Source organism: Podarcis muralis, chromosome 6 (assembly GCF_964188315.1).
Source record: "Podarcis muralis chromosome 6, rPodMur119.hap1.1, whole genome shotgun sequence".
NCBI lineage: Eukaryota > Metazoa > Chordata > Lepidosauria > Squamata > Lacertidae > Podarcis > Podarcis muralis.
The window spans coordinates 38,765,248-38,779,657 of record NC_135660.1 but is presented as its reverse complement, the minus strand read 5'-3'; positions in this window follow the sequence as shown (position 1 = coordinate 38,779,657).

Here is a 14,410-nt window from a genome sequence, read left to right as displayed (position 1 = left end):
CTCGTCAGCTGCTTCCACAACCACGGACTGGGAATCTTTGGGTGGGCGGGTTTTTGTTTTTTTAAATTTTATTTATTCAGAGGCAACCATTTCTCTCCTGACAACACTCCCTCTGGTACCTAGCGGCGGCCCCGCTTTCCCGGCTAACCTTTCCACGCCGCTCCGATCTCGCCACCCCCTCTGTCGGGACCCTGCGGGCTTGTATATAGCAGCAAATCCGCAACGTGGCGATACAGGACATCTGTTATAGACGTGCAAATGCTCCTGGCAGGGCTCCCCCGTCGGCTTTGCAAGACATACACTAAATAATAAACGCGGGTGGCTTGAAGCAAGCTGATTTCGTATAAATATGTCATAAGCCGATAAGCGTGTGTGAATGAAGCTTCTTTTTGCGTGGGGTTGATAATTGCTCCCTCCTTGGCTCAGTGCGTTCCAGAAGAAAAGGAAGGCAAAGCAGGAGTTTGTCCGAAAGGCCATGCAATGGCATTCAGAAAGCTCCCTTCTACTGTTGCATGCCACCCCGGTCTCTCAGCGGTGCAAGATTCCAGGGGTTCCAGATGCTTTATCCAGGGTTTGTGTTTGCTTTTGGAAAATGAGGCACAGCAGAGACTCTGGTATCTTACACACACACACACACACACACACACACACACACAACATGAGCCTATGACGGAGGGGTTCTCAGCATTGACACCCCAAGTAGGTCTTGTTTCTCCCATAGCTGCAGCCTTGGGTGCAAACGGAAATCAGACATCCTGCTCTGACCCTCTCTCCAGCTTGCTGCCTTTAACCTGTCACCTTTTTTCCTCTAGGTCACATCACAGCCAACCCTAAAACTCTCCTTCGAACTCTGCCTTTGTCTTGTTACTAATTCTGAGTTGGGGGGGCTCCTCCCATTTGGCACAGAGCCCCCTCTCTTGACTCTCCTAATGGCAAAACATTTTTAGAAGTCAAATACCTTTGGGACATCGCACATGCAATGTCACTCATGTCCCCCCCCCCCCCGCAGTCTTCCTTACAGTTTGGTGCCTCTGATTGCAACACAGTCAGATTCTCAGATTCTCAAAGCCATGCACTCTTTCCTGTCCCTGCCACATTTTTACTTCCTTGAACTTACAGAAGCATTTCTGTCAATCTCCTGTACTCTGGCCAATCAGTCCAATGGCTGTTCTGGACAGGCCTCATAGAAAGAGCGTTCCTGCCAGGGCTGCCTTTCTGGCAGTCTGCTCAATCCCATAGTTTTTCTGTTTAGAGACACATTGGAGGGACCTCTTTGCCATAACTATACTTTTGGATTAAGAACGTGTGTAATGGTCCAGTTGCCTACATAAGTGTTGTGGTAGTGCTATTGCGATAAAAATGGCAAGGTTGCAGTACTACCAAGTAAAAATGTTACCAGCCACCACTGAAAATACACTCAACATAAAGCAAAAATTAAAATCAACGTTAAAAATAAAATACAATGGAGCAGAAAGACTATGGTATCTTTAATGCCAGAGGTGGAGGAGGTGTGAAGCACTTTAAGGGTTGTTGGGTTTTTTTTTGCCTTCGGTGGTGTTGCAGCAACGAAAAGGGCAAATGCAGTGTTAGGAATTATTAGGAAAGTTGCAAATGATAGGTCAGCAAATAAATCCACATTAAGGCTACAGTACTGTGTTTTGTTCTGATCGCACCACTTCAAAAATAATACAGATGAGATAAAAAGGACTGAAGAAAAAGGAGTTAGTTTTGACAGTAATGTGCAATTAACTTTTTATATGACATATGGAGAGAGCACAGAAGTTGTTCACAATTGTCTTTCAGTGTTCAGTAAGATCGTTGGCATTAAGATCTATTTGCCAGTGAGCAACAGCCAACCACAAGGATCTTGCCTGTGACATGAAACCCTCTTCTTTTGTATAAATGATCTGAGGTTAGAGCGGGGGAAACATAGGTCGATTGTCTCTCTAATTTCTTAAATGCCAGAAGGCTTTTGGTTACTCTTCTAATAACAGGGTAGAATCTATTACCCTTTCTTATAAATTATTTTAAAGGACAGCTATGCAATGCTGGTTGTCTTGGTCCTGGTAGTACATTGTAGAGAGCACAGTGTTTTGGTGTCATAGATTGCCTGATCCTGTGCCTCATGCTCCAGATGTTGTTGGAACCCAAATCCTATCAGCCCAAGCCACTGTGATCAATAGTCAGGAATAATTGGAGTTGTGGTCCAGCAACATTTGGAGGGCCACTTATTCCCCACTCCTTATTGATGGCAGCATATTTGACCACAGGGCTCCGAGCTGCCTAAATGTGGTTTCTTCACATAGCTGTGTGGCAGAGCTATCAGTTTAAGTACTGGTAGGTTGAATTGCACATATGCAGTTTTGTTTGTGTCTAATAAAGTAACAGGCTTGCCTTCCTTGAGTCTTAATGTTTATTTGGCCCCCTTTAAATTCTTAATAGATTTGGTATCACAGGCTGGCCTATTACTCTTCCAGCACACTTCTATGAACGTTTTCTCAGGAAGTGAGGTTGGATTGAGCTTGGGAGTTACATGCCTACCTGGAGCAAGCATCACTGAACCCAATTGTACATACAGTGGTATTAAAGGAGGCAGTGATGGCCACCAACATGGATGGCTTTAGAAAAGGACTAGACAAATACATGGAGAAGGCAATTCACAGTTACTAGCCACAATGGCTATGTGCTGCCTCCACTGCCAGTAGCAATATACCTGTGGATACAGTTTGCTGAGAACTACAAGGCGGCGCTGTGGGTAAAAGCCTCAGCGCCTAGGGCTTGCCGATCGAAAAGTCAGCGGTTCGAATCCCCGCGGCGGGGTGCGCTCCCGTTGTTCGGTCCCAGCGCCTGCCAACCTAGCAGTTCGAAAGCACTCCCGGGTGCAAGTAGATAAATAGGGACCGCTTACTAGCGGGAAGGTAAACAGCGTTTCCGTGTGCTGCGCTGGCTCGCCAGAGCAGCAATGTCACGCTGGCCACGTGACCCGGAAGTGTCTCCGGACAGCGCTGGCCCCCGGCCTCTTGAGTGAGATGGGCACACAACCCTAGAGTCTGTCAAGACTGGCCCGTACGGGCAGGGGTACCTTTACCTTTACCTTTTACAAGTGGGCAGAATGTTTGTGCTTATTGTGTCGATTACATTTATATACCACCTTTGCTTCCAAAAATCTCAAAGTTGTGTACTTGGTTCTCCTCTCTGTTTCATCCTGCAACAACCTTGTGAGGTAGATTAGGCTGAAAGATGGTGACTAGCCCAAAGTCACCTAGTTAGCTTCCTGGCTGAGTGGGGCTTTGAACCCTGGTCTTCCAGGTCATAGTCTGACACTCTAACCTTTACACCACAGTTGCAGGCTTCCCGCAGGCATCTGGTTGGCCACTGTGAGAATAAGGTGCTTGACTTGCATCATTGGCCTGATCCATCAGGCTCATCTTATGTTCTTAAGATCATCTTCATATTTTTGAGCAATAGTTCCACATGGTATCCGAGTACCCATGCAGCTGCATTTCCCTTTACTTCTCTCCTCTAACTTATTTTTGTTTTTCTTTGATAACTTCTACTATACTTTACCCTTTCCCTTCTTTCTTATACTATCTGCAATCTCAGTTCTCCAAGTATAGCTAAAACATCAACATACACACACAAAGCAATCTTATGGGAACCTAAGGATTGCAGGCATACAAGATATGAAAAACTAGGGAGAGGAACCCAAAATAACCCTGTGGCCATGGAATGCAGACTGAGTTTGGGGGGAGAGGGACAGAGAGAACAGAAAATCCTAGTGGAAGGGGAAATGGAAAGGAGTATCCTAGAAACAGGAATATTCCGCTCCACAACATTGTGTACCAGGTCCCTAGCCTCTTACTAAATTTGGTTGCTTACTTTCAGTATTTTATCTCTCTCTCTTCTCTTCTTTCCACTTTTGAGAGGTTGGGTTATATTGGCCATCTTATTCAGTTTTTTAAAATTTGCAATGAATATGAATAGAAGTAGTAATTTTAAAGGATTACTGCAAAATTGCTATACAGTTCTTCATTTCTATCACATCTCCTTCCGAGCTTACTCAAAATGCCTTCAATATTGCATCCAAAATAAATGCAGTTATGCACTAGATATAACAAAGGGTTTTTTGGGGAGAGGTTTTTGCTCCCTCAGTAATCATACTTTTGTGAAAAGCACTAAAGCAGATGCTTCTTTGAGGTAGTAGAAGTAATCACATCATTTGTGTTTGTGAATGTACTGTATATATTTGCTTTTTCCAAGATAAACTTGGCAACAGAGAATGTGATCTTATGCCAGTACAGTGTAAGACAATGAAGACTATTGGTTGGAATCAACATTTTCATACTCCTAATTACTATAGGTAATAAGTATTGTTAAAGGAAACAGCAAGAATGTGACAGAGGCATCTATGAAGATTAAACTGTTAGGAGAATAGATGCTGCCTGTTCCTGGAAGGAACGTGAATAGGCTTGTGTACTTGAAAAGACAATAGTACTTGAGCTGTGATTATATGCCTCATCTCCACCCCATGCATTTAAAGCACATCCAACATACATTTATAGGACATGACGTCCCCCAGAGAATCACGGGAACTGTAGTTTATTATGGATGCTGGGGGTTGTAAATCTGTGGGGGAAACTACACTTCCCATTATCCTTTGAGAGCCAGTGTGGTGTAGTGGTTAAGAGCAGTAGTCTCGTAATCTGGGGAACCGGGTTCGCGTCCCTGCTCCTCCACATGCAGCTGCTGGGTGACCTTGGACTAGTCAGTGGCCTAGCGTGGGGGGTGCAGGGGGGGCGGCCGCACCGGGCGCAACATCTGGGGTTAGGGCAAATCCACGGGTTAGGGGGCGCAAATTACTTGCCTTGCCCCGAGTGCTGACAACCCACGCTACGCCACTGGGACTAGTCACACTTCTTTGAAGTCTCTCAGCCCCACTCACCTCACAGAGTGTTTGTTGTGGGGGAGGAAGGGAAAGGAGAATGTTAGCCGCTCTGAGACTCCTTAAAAAGGGAATGAAAGGCGGGATATCAAATCCAAACTCCTCTTCTTCTTCTTCTTCTTCTTCTTCTTCTTCTTCAGGAAGTCGTGTGCTTTAAATGTCCATTGAACGTGATTTAAATGTATAGCTTGCATCTAGATTCTTCAAAACCAGAGTGCTAAGGAAGATTTCTGGTTTCAAAGTGAGCTTGTTATCTACCACCAGTCTCTGGATTGTGGTGCAGATAATATGCTGGACATTCTTTCCTTGGAGCAGCTAGAACAAGGCATATGTGTGTTAACGGATTCAATATGTGAGCCCAGGTTTTTGCCAGATCCAGCTAATCGTAAATCACAGCATGAACAGAAAGAACTTCCCATCGTTTCCAAGCATGTGGTATTCTAAGATGGTTGCTTTCAAGGACAGATTTCATAGAGAAAAATAGATAATTAGTAAGAGCCAGTCACAGCTGGGGCAAAGATGTCAAAATACAAGCAATTCATTTTATGTTCTCGTCATTAAATATTTTGCAGTGCAGGCATGATTTTAACCTTCCTTTTAAAGGCCAGCAAAAATAGCATGCAGTTTGCAATACGGCCAGAGTTAGATGCGCAATACAATCCTGCTGTGTGCAGATGAGAGAAAGAGAGTCATTTAAATTGCTGTTTCCACTTGCTCCTTTGCAAGCACTACTGTGCAGCTGCCAGACTCCTTTCAGAGTTGAGAGAAAATAAAAGTGGTGGATAAACACTGCCTAAAAGGAATTTATTAAAAACTCTTTTTGACAGAGCCTGAACGGCCTTTTCCTGTACTCCCTCATACTCAGAGTATAAACTCGTCCCTGTGCCATCATGAATGTAATACTTAGGTTCCCTCTGGAGGTTTAGTACTGCTGGGGACAGCAATAAAAGTCAAGGCTTTCCTCTCCCCTAGCATGCTGATGTGATTCCCCCCTCCCCCCCCTTCTTACTCTTTGGAAAGATCCCTGTGGGCTAGTCCATTAATGGAAGAAGAGTGCACTGGCTTAACTCTTATCTTTAAAAAAAAACACCACAACAGCTTGCATAAATATTGTGTATTTGTGCAGAGAAAATCTAGGAGCTTCAATGCCAATAGCAAAAGTTCCCACCACTTGGAGAAATATGTCATTAAACAAATTATAGCATTAACAAATAAAGTAACGCCTGAGGAAACTTGTGGTACAGATTTATTGGAGCTGTTGTAGAACGGCACTATTTTAAACCACACTGCTGTCTGCCTAAATCTTTCAAAGTGATGTGTTGTTAAAAAGCTTTAGCTGCGTATTGTAATATAAGTTGCAATTATTCTTTTAGAGGTGTAAGCACTGGTTTTATATATTGTGACTTCTGGAGGAACTGCATGGCTAGTGCAAAATACTGGGCCTCAGTCATGAGGAGGGTGAAGCTGTTGCATCAGGCAGGAAATCTGGATTTATGTGTGTCAGAATTTCACCCCTCTCACCTAACCATTACTACAGTGGTACCTCGGGTTACATACGCTTCAGGTTACATATGCTTCAGGTTACAGACTCCGCTAACCCAGAAATAGTACCTCGGGTTAAGAACTTTGCTTCAGGCTGAGAACAGAAATTGTGCTTTGGCGGCGCGGCGGCAGCGGGAGGCCCCATTAGCTAAAGTGGTCTTCAAGTTAAGAACAGCTTCAGGTTAAGAACGGACCTCCGGAACGAATTAAGTACTTAACCCGATGTACCACTGTACTGCCTTGACCTAGACTGCCTCGTTGCTCTTCTGAGGCTGGCAAGGAAAAGTCTGTGGTACCAATAACTAGTGAATTTTTCATATGCAGCACCATCTAGCACATGGCGATGCCATCAAAGAAAGCTGTTATCATAGGCTCTTTCACTAGTAGCAGAAACACACTCCTAAACTCCTACCTCACCTCAGCCTTCACCTCAAGCTCCTCTTCCGCTGCTTGACTGACTGGGGAACTCGCTGTTGGGCCAACATCCTTCAGAGTCTATTCAACAACAAGCAGTGAAAATGGCTGAAATTATGTCCAATGAGGGCCATGCAAGAAGATGGGGCTACAGGCAAGCTGTCCAGGGCCTAAGACAAGGAATGGTTGTGAGCTGTTGGCAGGGATGGAAAGAGCTTTGGAAAAAGCTCACAGTGTCTAAGGACATGAGAAATTCTAGTGTTTTGGCAAGAGAGGAACAGGGACAAACGAAACACTGAGCAATGCAGGATGTTGACTGAGAGCCAGGGCAGATTTTAGGAGACAGAACCAACTAGGCACTGGCAGGAAAATAAGGGACTTGAAACAATGGCAGCAAAGGCATTGATGTGAACAAAACTGGGGCAAGAAAAAAGATGGGGCTGCCAACAAGCTATGCAGGACCTACAGTAGGTCTAAGAATGGTTATGCACTGTTGCCAATAATGGAAAGTGTGTTGGAAGTCAGAGAAGTGTGGACCAGACAGGCAAGAGGGGCAAAGGCTTGCCAAGTCTATCCTGGAGAGGCTGTCTATAATTTAAAGGGATGCACAGAAAGATTCTAGCTGGTGCAAATTCCCACTTCACCAGAGTACAATCATGGGAAAAGCCACAACACATGAAATTCTTCCTTCTATGAAAGTCTAACAAGCACAAGAACCCTCTTACATGTGGATACCCTAAGGAGGCAGCTAGGTTTAAGAGGAAGGAAATGAATTTCAGAAACTACTTAGAACTGAAACCCATTGTGGAGGGAGGGAAGTTATAGTTTGGTTCTTGTGATGGCCTGGGATTCCGATTCGGAGGATGAAACAGAGGAATCCCAGCCTGCACAGGAGTCCCCGCCTCCAGGGCCGGCTGAACTGGGGCAAGGCCTAGATGCTGAAGAGCCTGCACCTGTGGCAGTGCATCAGGAGCTGGCCCCAGGTGAAGCCCTTCTGGCCCCAGAGAGGCTTGACGACTCAGTGGCCACAGGTGAGCCTCCTCCAGGGCCCAGTAACCCTTCGGCCTCTCCTGATCTGCAGAGGCTTAGAGCAGAGAGGCGAAGGGAACTGGTTGCCCCCAGGAGGAGTGCTCGCCTTAAGGCCAGAGGAGGCGGGGCTCCTGGGGGCCGGGACCGCCCCTGGCCTTAGAAGAGGATAAAAGCCCAGTCAGCCCGGCCCCAGGTTGCGGGAGCAACGTCGTTGTTGGCTTCGGACCTTCCTGCGTTCCTGATCCCTGCTCGGCCTCCTGTTCCTGACTATCCGGTACTCCTGTTCCCTGCTCGGCTTCCTGTTCCTGACTATCCGGTACTCCCGTTCCCTGCTCGGCCTCCTGTTCCCGACCATCCGGTGTTCCTGTTCCCTGCACAGCCTCCTGTTCCAGCGTTCCTGTTCACCGCCCGGCTCTCTGCCTCGGACCTTGCCCCTCTTCGTGTGGACACTGCTACACCCAAGGTACCTTACCCCCGGGACCAGCACAGTTTGCTCCCGCCACACCCGCACTCCCCCTTCGTAGGGGTGCGTTCGGGAAGAGCCAGAGGCCATGGCTGAACAGGCGGCTGCACTGGTGGCTTTGGCCCAGGAGAACCAGGCCTTGTCTCACACCGTGCAGCAGCTCAGTGACGCGGTTGTGGCACTTCAGCAACGCTTGGAAGCCCTACCGGCTCCTGGGGCCAACGCCCCGGCTCCGGGCAAGTACCCAGTGGCTTTGCCTGAGAAATTTGATGGAGCCCCGGCCAGCTTTCCCATGTTCCTGGCCCAGGCCAAGCTGTATATTCAGGGGCGAGCCCGGAACTTTCCTGACGACCGCACCAAGGTGCACTTTTTGATTAGTTTGTTAAAGGACCAGGCGGCCAAGTGGGCGTTGCCGCTACTCAGGCAAGACTCCCCCTTGCTGGCAGACTATACGGGGTTTTGCAATCGTTTGGAGGCCGCGTTCGGCAACCCCCAGAAAGAGAGTCAAGCCAACCGGGCGATTCGGCATTTGAAACAGGGCAAGTCCACGGTGGCCACATATACCACGGAGTTTCGGCTGTTGGCACAGGACTTGACCTGGAATGACTCGGCACTGCGGGACCAGTATCTCGAAGGGCTTTCGGACGAGGTACTGGACCAGTTGGCCACAATGGAACGCCCCACCACGCTGGACACTCTCATTCAACGGAGTCTACAAATAGACGACCGGTTGGAGGATCGTCGTCAGGCCCGGGGTCGCCGACACTTCCAGTTCACGGCACCAGCTTTTTCCGGCAGCCCCACGGTCACAACTGATTTAACGGAGGAGCCTATGCAGCTCGGGGCAGTGCGGCCACGCCTTTCCCCCGCAGAGAAGGCGCGGCGTCGGGAGGGAAATCTCTGTCTTTACTGTGGCGGAAGTGGACACTTCGCTCGGTCCTGCCCTGAGAAACGCCAGCCGCAGGGAAACCGCCAACCCCAGTAGCTGATGGCCCTAGCTACCGGGGGTCCCAAACCGTACAGAATGGGCCCGCACCAATGGACTTGCAACATCTTATGGTTTCGGTACGTTTATACCCTCCAGGTGGGCCCTGGATCCTCACCCATGCTTTGGTAGATTCAGGGGCAACCCGCTCCTATATGGACGCTGCTTTTGCCGCCCATCATCAGGTGCCACTTCGGAACAAGCCAGTACCGGTCCAGGTGGAAGCGATTGACGGACGACTTCTGCGTTCAGGTGCCGTTACTCAGGAGACCCAGCCCCTGGTCCTGTGTCTCCAGCAGCACCGGGAGTTGCGAACTTTGGACATTGCCTCTATGCCCCGCTTCCCCCTGGTGCTCGGGATGGACTGGCTGGAAGCCCACAACGTTCAGATTGACTGGGTCAAACGGACCGTGCACTTCCCAGACCCATGTTCCCATGCTCAATCCGGAACGCTGGCGGCCGCGCCCTCAGAGGAGGCAGCACCCACGCTCCCAGCCGTGTACCAGGACTACCAGGACGTGTTCGAGGAACGGGGGGCAGACCAGCTGCCGCCGCATCGGCCTTTTGACTGCGGCATAGACCTCCAACCCGGAGCGCCTTTACCAGTGAGTCGCTTATATTCCCTAACAGAGCCAGAGCGCGAGGCTTTGCAGGACTTCTTGCGCAAGAACCTGGAGCGTGGGTTCATTAGGCCTTCCACCTCGCCTACCGCGGCACCAGTGCTTTTCGTTAAGAAGAAATGTGGGGAACTCCGCCCTTGCCATGATTACCGAGCCCTGAACAAAATTACCGTCCCAGACCGGTACCCCTTGCCCCTTATCTCGGAGCTGCTGGAGCGGGTGCAAGGGGCACAGGTGTTCACCAAGCTGGACCTCCGGGGGGCCTACAACTTGATTCGGATCCGAGCCGGGGATGAGTGGAAGACAGCGTTTGGGACCCGGTACGGGCAGTTCGAATATTTGGTTATGCCTTTCGGTTTGTGCAACGCGCCTGCTGTGTTTCAACGCTACATCAACCACGTGTTTCAGGACTTGTTAGACAAGTACGTGGTGGTGTATTTGGATGACATACTGATTTACTCCCGTGACCCGGCTCGCCATGAGGGACATGTCCGGACCGTGCTGCAGCGCTTGCGTGAGCACCGTTTGTACGCAAAGCTCAGCAAGTGCGAGTTCCATCAGCGGACTGTGGACTTCCTTGGTCACCGGCTCTCTCCAGATGGGGTGCAAATGGACCCGGGGAAGGTGACAGCGGTTCAAGAATGGGCGGCACCCCGGAACCGCAAGGACCTACAGCGTTTCCTGGGGTTCGCCAATTACTACCGGACCTTCATCGCTGATTATGCTCATCGCACCACCCCGTTGACCCGGCTACTGCGCCCAAAGACGCCGTTTTCCTGGGACAAGGAGGCAGAGGAGGCGTTTCAGGGGTTGAAGGCCTGTTTCCAGAGGGCACCAATCTTACAACATCCTGACCCCTCTCGACCCTTTGTGGTGGAGACCGACGCTTCCAGTACGGCTCTCGGTGCCGTCTTGTCTCAACAGATTGGTCCTGAAGCGCCACTCTTACCCTGTGCCTTCTATTCCCGCCAGCTCCTACAAGCGGAGCGTAACTATACTGTGTGGGAGCGGGAACTACTGGCCATCAAGGTAGCCTTTGAGGTCTGGCGCCACCATCTTGAGGGGGCACGACATCCGGTGGAGGTGAGAACCGACCACCGGAACCTGGAGTACCTCCAGACCACCCGCAAGCTGAACCAAAGACAGATCCGGTGGGCGTTGTTCTTTTCCCGGTTCCAGTTCCGGATCCGCTACATCCCTAGCTCTCAGAATCAGAAGGCGGATGCCCTGTCCCGGAAACCTGAAGACAACGCAGACACGGTACAGCAAGCAGAACCCACCACGATCCTACCTCCGGCTGCATTCCTGGCCACCCAGGAGGCGCAGCCACTGCAGGTTCGGGTGCGGGAACAGCAGCGGGTCGACGCTTGGGCCCAGGAACGACTCCGGGAGCTGGCTGAAGGGTCCAGCCCACAGTATCCGGGGCTGGTCCTGCATCAGGGCCTTCTGCTGCACCACGGTCGTCTGTACATCCCGCCAGGGCCACTACGGCTGGAGGTTCTCCGGATGGCCCATGATGCCCCAGCAGCGGGGCACTTTGGACGGTATCGGACCACCCATCTGGTCAGTCGAGAGTTTTGGTGGCCCCGCCTGAAGGCTGACGTGGCTCGCTACGTTGCTGGTTGTGATGTCTGCCGGCGCGCCAAGGGACCTACCGGGCGACCCCCCGGCCTACTTCAGCCATTGCCAGTTCCACCGCACCCTTGGCACACGGTTTCGTTGGACTTTGTAGTGGACTTACCCTCGTCTCGTGGCTGTACCTGCCTTCTGGTTTTCTCCGACCATTTCACCAAGATGGTGCACTGCGCTCCCTGTCCATCTGTACCCACAGCCAAGGAAACTGCTCAGCTGTACCTTCAGCATGTCTTCCGCCTGCATGGCCTACCTGAGCGCGTGGTGTCCGACCGGGGCGTTCAGTTCACATCCCGGTTCTGGCGAGCACTACACCAGACCCTCGGGACGGAGGTCTGCCTCTCGTCAGCCTACCACCCACAGACCGATGGCCAGACGGAACGGGCGAACGCGGTGCTGGAGCAGTACCTCCGGTGTTACTGCAGCTACCAGCAGGATGACTGGGTCGACCACCTGGCATTGGCGGAGTTCGCCTACAATAACGCGGTGAATGCGTCCACCCAGCAGACCCCGTTCCAGGCCAGTTATGGTTATCATCCACGGCTGTTTCCAGAGGTGCTGCCAACATCCGCAGTCCCGGCGGTGACGGAGTGGCTTCAAGAGCTCCAGTCCCAGCAACAGCTTTTGGTGGAGCAACTGCACCAGGCCAAGGAAGCGTACAAGGCCCAGGCCGACCGCCACCGCCAGGTGGGGCCGGAACTTCGCGTCGGTGACCTGGTTTGGCTCTCCACTCGCCACCTCCACCCCTCTCGACCTTCGCGGAAGTTGGACGCCCGCTTCACCGGCCCGTTCCCTATCGTAGACCAAGTCTCTCCTGTGGCATTTCGTCTCCGGTTACCCGCAACCCTGAAGGTTCACCCGGTCTTCCACAGGTCCCTTTTGAGTCCGGTGGCCCCACCCGACGAGTTCCACCCGAACCGTCCCCGACCGCAGCCAGTGTTGGTTCGGGGAGAGCCTGAGTACGAGGTGGAACGCATCCTGGACTCCCGATACCGCAGGGGAAAGCTGCAGTATCTCATTGACTGGAAGGGGTACGGACCGGAGGACCGTTCCTGGGAACCAGCGGCCAACGTCCACGCACCTGCCTGCCTCCGAGAGTTCCATGCGACGTACCCCGGCAAGCCGGGTCCGGACCCTCGGTTGAGGGGGGGGCCTGGGAGGGGGGATGGTGTGATGGCCTGGGATTCCGATTCGGAGGATGAAACAGAGGAATCCCAGCCTGCACAGGAGTCCCCGCCTCCAGGGCCGGCTGAACTGGGGCAAGGCCTAGATGCTGAAGAGCCTGCACCTGTGGCAGTGCATCAGGAGCTGGCCCCAGGTGAAGCCCTTCTGGCCCCAGAGAGGCTTGACGACTCAGTGGCCACAGGTGAGCCTCCTCCAGGGCCCAGTAACCCTTCGGCCTCTCCTGATCTGCAGAGGCTTAGAGCAGAGAGGCGAAGGGAACTGGTTGCCCCCAGGAGGAGTGCTCGCCTTAAGGCCAGAGGAGGCGGGGCTCCTGGGGGCCGGGACCGCCCCTGGCCTTAGAAGAGGATAAAAGCCCAGTCAGCCCGGCCCCAGGTTGCGGGAGCAACGTCGTTGTTGGCTTCGGACCTTCCTGCGTTCCTGATCCCTGCTCGGCCTCCTGTTCCTGACTATCCGGTACTCCTGTTCCCTGCTCGGCTTCCTGTTCCTGACTATCCGGTACTCCCGTTCCCTGCTCGGCCTCCTGTTCCCGACCATCCGGTGTTCCTGTTCCCTGCACAGCCTCCTGTTCCAGCGTTCCTGTTCACCGCCCGGCTCTCTGCCTCGGACCTTGCCCCTCTTCGTGTGGACACTGCTACACCCAAGGTACCTTACCCCCGGGACCAGCACAGTTCTATTTCTGAGAAAGTAACATATTAGTTCTAGTTACTATCCTGTGGCTAGCACATTAATGCAATAGTGTGTGGTCATTTCAAGGCTGAGTGGCATGAGAGAAGGATGCACAATCCACTGTTTGAATTTATTTAGAACATTTTTATCCCACCAATTCTCTAAGGAACATACACAGTCGCTCTCCTATTTTATTCTCCAAACATCATGAGGTACGTTTGGCTAAAACCTCACCTACCAAACTTCAAGGCTGTGGGATTTGAACCCGGGTCTCCTTGTCTAATGTTCTTAACCAATACATGTCACCAGATCTTCTGAATAATCATGAATAGAAAATTCAGCATCTTGAGCCCTGCCATATTGGCAATGCCTGCACAGCCCCCCTTTGGCCAAGCCCTGGGAGTAACCAGAGGCAGATTTAGGGCAGCATAAGTAGTTCTACCATGGGACGCGGGTGGCGCTGTGGGTAAAAGCCTCAGCGCCTAGGGCTTGCCGATCGAAAGGTTGGCGGTTCGAATCCCCACGGCGGGGTGCGCTCCCGCTGCTCGGTCCCAGCGCCTGCCAACCTAGCAGTTCGAAAGCACCCCCGGGTGCAAGTAGATAAATAGGGACCGCTTACCAGCGGGAAGGTAAACGGCGTTCTGTGTGCTGCGCTGGCTCGCCAGATGCAGCTTTGTCACGCTGGCCACGTGACCCGGAAGTGTCTCCGGACAGCGCTGGCCCCCGGCCTCTTGAGTGAGATGGGCGCACAACCCCAGAGTCTGTCAAGACTGGCCCATACAGGCAGGGGTACCTTTACCTTTAAGTAGTTCTACCGCACTGGGTGCTGAGCCCAGAGAGCACCTCATGGTGTTGCAACTATGATGTATGGAAGGTGAGAGGGGAGCAGTAAATTTTGGCCTTGCACCAGGAGCCGCTGAAATTTCAAAGAC